Source organism: Aegilops tauschii, chromosome 3, assembly GCF_002575655.3.
Source record: "Aegilops tauschii subsp. strangulata cultivar AL8/78 chromosome 3, Aet v6.0, whole genome shotgun sequence".
NCBI classification, from domain to species: domain Eukaryota; kingdom Viridiplantae; phylum Streptophyta; class Magnoliopsida; order Poales; family Poaceae; genus Aegilops; species Aegilops tauschii.
Genome location: NC_053037.3, coordinates 264,563,228 through 264,571,005, shown reverse-complemented (window position 1 = coordinate 264,571,005; position 7,778 = coordinate 264,563,228). Strand labels below are relative to the sequence as shown.

General features: G+C 53.5%; 1 pseudogene; it reads right to left on the bottom strand.

Moving 5' to 3' along the window:
* Positions 1–1,136: 1,136 nt before the first annotated feature.
* On the bottom strand, positions 1,137–2,274 carry LOC109761092 (fatty acid elongase 3-like; annotated as a pseudogene).
* Positions 2,275–7,778: the final 5,504 nt, after the last annotated feature.

Sequence of the window (7,778 nt, the reverse complement as noted above, 5' to 3'; positions counted from 1 at the left end):
GCATTGGCCCCCCGCTTCTTCTTTTTCCCTTTCCTCGCTAGCGCCGGCTCCATCTCCTCCTCCTCCTCCTCGGTGTCGTCGAGCTCGTCGTCCATGTCGACGGCGGTGTCCATTGTGTCGTCTTGCGCGTGGAACCCGGGGTAGGAAGCGGCGGCGACCGAGCCGCTCGTGATGATCTCGTCCATGTCGGCGTCGGTCGCGTCGGGGTTGCGGAAATGTGACGCCGAGACTTGTGAGAAGGGCAGGGCGCCACGGCGTAGAGGTGGCGTTGGCGAGGCTGTGTACGCCGGCGGCGAGTAGTTGTACTGGGTGTGGAGGCCGGCGAACGCGGGCGAGGGAGTGCGCTGGTCGGGGTTCAGACCGAAGGGTGAGGCACGTGGCGGCGCACCATGTGGGAAGATGATGTTAGGGTTGAATCCACCATGCGTGTCGTCGTCAGAGTAGCCAGGCCAGGGTGCGTACCGCCATGGCGGCTGCGGCGGTGAGAAATTGGTCGGCGACGCGACGCTTTGTTGGCTCCGCACAGCTTGCGGGCAGTGGCCGCCGAGCTGATTCATCATCCCCGTGCGAGACGCCTCTGCCTGCTCCGCCGCCGACGCGGCCGCGTCCCGGGCCTTCTTGGCGTTGAGCCTGTTCCGCCGGTCGGTGGTGACAGCCTCCCGGCGCTGAACCTTCGCCCTCCACTCGGCGTTCGACATGCCCGGTGGTTTTGCCATCGGCGCCCTCGACTTCCTCTGCTTCGGCTGGGTGGAATCGACAGCGGCAGCGGAGCGAGGGGCCGAGTGCTTCTTCGGCGGGATGGCGGGCGGATGGCGGGGAGCGGGAGGAGAATGGCGGGAGTGGCGGGGCAGAAGGGGGGAAGCAATGAGAAAAGGAAGGGAAAGGGGAGAAATGGCGGGAAAGGGCATGTCTGTCGCCGACAGAGCGGACCCACGCGCCTTTTCGCTTTGGTCGGCGCCCCCCGGGGGGCTGGGTTCGACTCGGGTTCGCCGGCTGTTATTTCGGCCCAAACTGGCAATAAACAAGGACCTGGAGGGGCGACTAGGCCGATTTTTCACCGCCGGCGCTAAAAAAAGCGCCCTCGGGGGCATGTTGGGGAGCGAGTGGAGATGCTCTTAGAATGGTTGGGAATCACCTCACAACGCTCTCACCTCGCAGTGCCGTAGCAGGGCAAGAACATTCAAAGCCGTACTGGACACTAATGCCCGGATGCCGCTATGCCCGCCGACCACCGCCCGCCGAAGTGCATCCACACGACCTCCGCGTGGCACACCAGGTTGCACCCAAGCAGCCCCAGCTGGCAGGCGAGCGCCACTGGCGCCGACCCGCTTCGGGCGGCGCACACCGCGAGGCTGTCCACCCAAAACCGGAACCCGAAGGCGACGGCATGGGCCAGCGTGGAGGCCAGGATGGCCAGCACCTGGAACTACTGCGAGAACTCCAACCACAAGAACGCCATGCCCACGGACGGCACGTGCGCGAACACCCGGGCGGCCGCCCCCGCGCCGGCGCCGCAGCACTGCGAACATGCCACGAGTCGCGTGGAGGTACCGGGAGAGATAGTAGGCGTAGGACAAGTAGACGCGCCCCAACGAGCGGGTCCCCGGCGAGAAGCAGAGGAGCCACCCGAGCGGCGTGGTCTGGCTCCGGCCTCGCCACGACCATCGTGTAGTACCCACGCAGCAGGCAGACACCGAGGAGCCCGAGCTCTTCCCATCGACCCCAGCCGCAGCTCGTCGGAGCGGCGGCGGCCCTTCTCTATGTTCTTTTCTTCCCTTGCTCTCCCCTTCCTATCCTTCTCCTTCCTCTGTTTTTCCTCCTCCCCTCTCTGCTCATCTCCCTCCCTCGTTTCTTCTCAACAGGAGCCCCAACGCCATGGACACCCCAGCTCTGAACCACCTCGCCGACCGCTGCCGCGTTCTTCTACAGGGAGTCGCCAAGCTTTGTTGGGAGCCTCCTCGTCGGTGAGACCTTCTGCCGCTTGACCCCTAAGGCCGCGGCGCGGGCGGCGGTCTTGCGGCGGCCGCGGAAACGAGCGTCGAACTGGCAGTGGAGGGACTCGTCCCGGAGGAACTTGTATGAGCTGGCGAGGCTCTGGAAGTCGGTCGTGGCGTTGGGGTCGCCGGGGCGCTTGTTAGAGTGCCGGAGCCGCAATTGCGTCTTGTAGGCCTTCTCGATCCGCTCGACGCTCAGCGCCATGCCTTCCTCGCCGAAGGGGAGGCGGAGCACCTCGTAGTGGCCGTCGTCGTGCCACTCTTGCCCCGTCACAGACATGGCGAATCGGCGAAACCACACCCCTCAAATCAGAGGCCGAAGACGCGTACGGTTATGAGGCGTTGTGCGAGTAGTACAGGTGCCCGCAAGCCGGGAGAGTCGGCGCTCGGGTTTTTTTATTTTTGACTTGGGGGTGGCAGTGGGCTAAATATTATCAACTTTCAACTTTCGGGACACTTTTAATGAAGGTAGCCGCTTTATTATAATATATATAAATATAATAATATTATATATATATAATATAATATTCTGTTGCAGTGCCGTAAATTTATTTACGTTTATGGCAGCGGTTGTCAGCCCACCCATGTACCTATTTTTTTCTAATAAGCTATGAGTAGTTCAGCGACCGACCGGTGGGCTCGACACCGTTCCTCTTACCCCGGACTATCCTCTCCGACGACGACTATTGAGGCGGCGGTGGCGATGGCGACGGTACCGAAGGGACGACCGAGAGGTGAGGGCCACTCCACTCTCTGGTATGTGGAGTACTCCCCCCTTCCCTCTTCATGCAGTAGTGACCAAGAGGAGAATTGGGCACTGCAACGATGCGGTGTGAGCTCGGAGGCGACAACGTCCTTCTCCGGCGTCCTTCTCCATCGCTGGCGACCTTATCGTCTCTGGTAAGGTCTACCTCCTCCCATACCTTTCCCATTCCTCTTACATGAATTTCTGAATTTTTAGGGTTAGGATTCTTGATTTTTTGGGAACGGGGCTAAGAAAGAGGAAGAAGTCCCAGAAAGTGATAGAGGCAAAGATATCCCGATGTTTCGATGAGATAGCAATCGTTTTCTGTCGGAGTCGACTTTGACGATCCGACTACGAACGTGCGAAGACGTCGCGCCTTAGCAATCGCTAAACCAACTTCCGAGGGGTTATGGACCACGCCGGAGCACGATCAACCTGACCACGAGGGTCTATTTCCTGCGAGCAAACGAAGAACAAGCAAGAAACTAAGATTGCAATCTGGATATTGCGAATAAAAGAGGAAAGCTTTATTAATGAAGGTGGGGTTCTGTGACGCCTTTGTCTTGTCGTTGAACACAAATGAAGTACGTGAAGTTGCAGCTATGGCGAACTTTTAATCTAAACAAAACCCAAAGTCTAAACGATGCCCTAGGGGCTGTATATATGGAGGAAGAGGGGGGAAATTTTGTGGCCCTTGGAGGAGGGGTCCCAAACCCACCCTAACTCTTGTTTCCCCACACATACAGACTCTAAAAACAACCTATATTGAAGTATTTCGAAATTACATGGGCCTGGCCCAAAAATAAGGTGACGCAGCACCTAGAATAGCCTCTGGACGAAAATTATGAAGTGGCATCTTGTATATTTCGTCCAAGGCTTCATGCATTCATTATGGTGGCTTCAAAGTCCTGAAATCATCACTTGAAACTCTGTTCTTGTCTCCCTTGCGCATGTCATCAACTCCATGCTTGTTCTTGCTCCAATGTTCATCCTTCTCCAAGCTAGGCCCTTCATTTGTAAGCAAAACAAATGTATCCAATTTAGGCAACATCATATTCTCATGAACATTAGAATCATTACCAAGAAATGAAAGTACCTGGTAATTCAATTGGCATGCGCGAGCTCTAGTAATTGGTCCAGTATGTATAGCAGCAGGGGCTCTGGGTGTAACAATGGTATTGATGTCCTCATCATCCTCCCCTTCTTGAAATGAAGTCGTCCTCGACGGAAGCTCATCTTCCTCAACCAAATAAGGCTTCAGATCTGCAATGTTAAAAGTGGGACTAACCCCAAAATCTGCAGGCAGCTCAAGTTTATATGCATTATCATTTATTTTCTCTAACACCTTAAAAGGACCATCAGCACGTGGCATTAGCTTTGATTTGCGCAAATTAGGAAATCTATCCTTACGCAAATGTAACCAAACAAGATCTCCAGGTGCAAACACAACATGTTTTCTACCCTTATCTCCAGCAAGTTTATATTTAGCATTCATACGCTCAATGTTTTCCTTAGTTAACTCATGCATTTTTAAAATCAATTCAGCACATTCTTTAGCATCAAAATTAACCTTCTCCAAAGATGGAAGAGGCAACAAATCAATAGGTGCACGAGGTAGGAAACCATACACAATTTCAAAAGGGCACATCTTAGTAGTAGAATGCAATGAACGATTATAAGCAAATTCAATATGAGGCAAGCATTCTTCCCATATTTTCTTATTATTCTTTAAAACAGCCCTAAGCATAGTAGACAATGTTCTATTGACTACTTCAGTTTGTCCATCAGTTTGGGGGTGACCAGTAGTACTAAAAAGCAGTTTAGTCCCCAACTTAGCCCATAAACATCTCCAACAGTGACTAAGATATTTAGTATCACGATCTGAAACAATAGTATTTGGCACACCATGCAAGTGAATAATTTCATGAAAGAACAAATCAGCAACATTAACAGCATCATCGCTTTTATGACATGGTATAAAGTGTGCCATGTTCGAGAACCTATCCACGACAACAAATATGCTATCCCTCCCCTTCTTTGTTCGAGGTAAACCTAAAACAAAGTCCATAGATATATCTTCCCAAGGAACACTAGGTACAGGCAAAGGCATATATAAACCATGAGGATTGAGTCATGACTTAGCTTTTTGACATGTAGTGCAGCGAGCAACAAAACGCTCAACATCCCGTCTCATCTTTGGCCAAAAGAAATGTGTAGCAAGTATATCCTCCGTCTTCTTCACGCCAAAGTGTCCCATTAGTCCTCCTCCATGCGCCTCCTACAACAACAAAAGACGAACGGGGCTAGCTGGAATGCATAGCTTGTTAGCACGAAACACAAATCCATCGTTAAGAACGAACTTGTTCCAAGTTCCCCCTTCCTTAGAATTCTGCAATACATCTTTAAATTCAGCATCATGCACATATTGATCTTTGATGGTCTCCAAACCAAATATTTTAAAGTCAAGTTGTGAAAGCATAGTATAACGACGAGACAATGCATCAGCAATAACATTTTCTTTACCCTTCTTGTGTTTAATGACATAAGGGAAAGTCTCAATGAATTCAACCCATTTAGCATGTCTACTTGTAACACCCCGAGAATCATGCTACAATAACTCCCTGTGATTAAGCTAATCATGTTGCTAAACAGGGCTTGATCACATTTGAATCACATTCCTTTTCAAACTCCTAATTCAAACTTCAATTAAATTTAAAAGTGGAAAATAAAAGTTTTCAAAAATTTAAACAAAAATTTTCGGGCCCTGCCAGAAATTGCACTGATAATTATTGTGGAGAAGACACATTTTTATAAAATGCCTAAATACTTTTAAATGAAATAAAACAGAAAAGAAAATAAACAAATAAAAGAAAACAGAAAACAGAACAGACAAGGAAAAAAAAAGAGAGAAGGCCCTCCCCCCACTGGACCCCTGGCCCAACTGGGCCGACCCCCGGCCCAGCCGGCCTAGCCCATCTCCCACTCCCCCTCGCCCCTTCCCTGTTCCCCCGACCGGGGTCGGAACAGGGGCCGTCCCCGCCGCACCCCCTCGCCGGCGACGGGGAGGATAAGGACGCCAGCCCCCCCACCTCCTCGGGCCTCTCTCCCACTCACCCCGCTCACCTCTCGGCCCCTGCGCCTCCCTCTTCCCCCCCCAGATCCGCGCCGCTCTCTTCTTCCCCACGCCCGACGCGCTCGCCGCCGTTCCCGTCGTTCACACGGCCACCGTGCCCCAATCGCCACCTCGCCGTGTCATACGCCGTCGCCGCCCTCGACTACACCACCTCCGCCTCTTCGTTGAAGCTCGGAGCCACTGCAACGGCCTCCCCGAGCTCGTCTTCAACTTCGGACGCCGGCGACCCCCTTCTTCCCCGGCGCCGACCTGCTGCTCCTAAACTCTCACCGGCCTCCGTGTGCCGCGCGGTGAGCCTCTCCCCCCTCCTCCCCTGTCCTTTCTCTCTCGCGCGCCCCCTAGCTTCTTCCCCGCGCGCGCCCGAACGCCGCGCCGCGGAGCTCGCCGCCGGCGGGTCTCCGGTGACCTTTTGGTCAGGGGCTCAAGCTCGCAGCACTCCCCACCGCACGTAGATGCTCCCCAGCTCCTCCGCTTGCCCGATCTCGCGCCGAACCAACGTTGCCGTTGCTCGCCCGAAGTACCTCGCCGCCGGCGAGCTCGTAGCGCTCGCCCCCGCCCGTTCCAGCCGCTCCGGCCACCACCGTTGGACGCGCGGCGCCGAGCCGCGTCGAACGCGCCCAGCCACGACCCCGCAGACCCCCTGTGCGCGAAACCCGCGCCCCTCCCGAGCCGCGCCGCCGCGTTTGGCTCATCGGAGTTGCTCCGGCGCCGGCCGCCGACGTGGCTGGCCTGGGCCCCCCCCAGTGCCACTGCCAGTGGGCCCGTGGGCCCCGTTGACTGGGTCCACCCAGTCAACGTGCTGACTGGGCAGGCCCAGCCACTGACATGCGGGCCCCGCCGCAAAAATAAAAAAGAAAAAAGGAAAAGGAAAATGTTTTATAAATAAAAATAATTAATTCATCTAATCACTCACTGACAGGTGGGCCCAGTAGTTAATTAACTAAAAATTAATTAGTTTAATCTTCTGTTAACCCACTGTCTATGACAGGTGGGTCCCCCGTGTCAGTTTTGACCAGTCAACCAGACTGTTGACCGCTGACGTCACTCATACGTCATGCTGACGTCATATCCCTTTTCTGTTAATTAAATAATTCCGGAAATTCAAATAATCTTTGAAAATTCATATCTTTTAAACCGTAACTCGGATGAAAATGTTTTCTATATGAAAGTTGCTCAGAACGACGAGACGAATCCGAATACGCGGTCCGTTTGTCCACCACACCTCCCTAACCTATCGAACTAGCAACTTTCCCCCTCCGGTCCGTCTGTCCGAAAACGTGAAACATCGGGAATACCTCCCGGATGTTCCCCCCCCTTCGCCGGTACCACCTACTGTCGCGTTAGGACACACCTAGCACCGTTCATTGTCATGTCACGCATCGTCATGCTTATGTTTGCATTGTATTTACTGTTTCTTCCCCCCTTCTCTCCGGTAGACTACGAGACCGACACTGCTGCTGCCCAGTTCGACTACGGAGTTGACGACCCCTCCTACTTGCCAGAGCAACCAGGCAAGCCCCCCCTTGATCACCAGATATCGCCTACTCTTCTCTATTCTGCTTGCATTAGAGTAGTGTAGCATGTTACTGTTTTCCGATATCCTATCCTGATGCATAGCCTATCCTTGCTACTACTGTTGTTACCTTTACCTGCAATCCTACATGCTTAGTATAGGATGCTAGATTTCCATCAGTGGCCCTACATTCTTGTCCGTCTGCTGTGCTATACTATCGGGCCGTGATCACTTGGGCGGTGATCACGGGTATATACTATATACATTATATACATGACACATGTGGTGACTAAAGTCGGGTCGGCTCGAGGAGTACCCGCAAGTGGTTCTGATGAGGGGGCTGAAAGGACAGGTGGCTCCACCCCGGTAGAGGTGGGCCTGGGTTCCTGACGG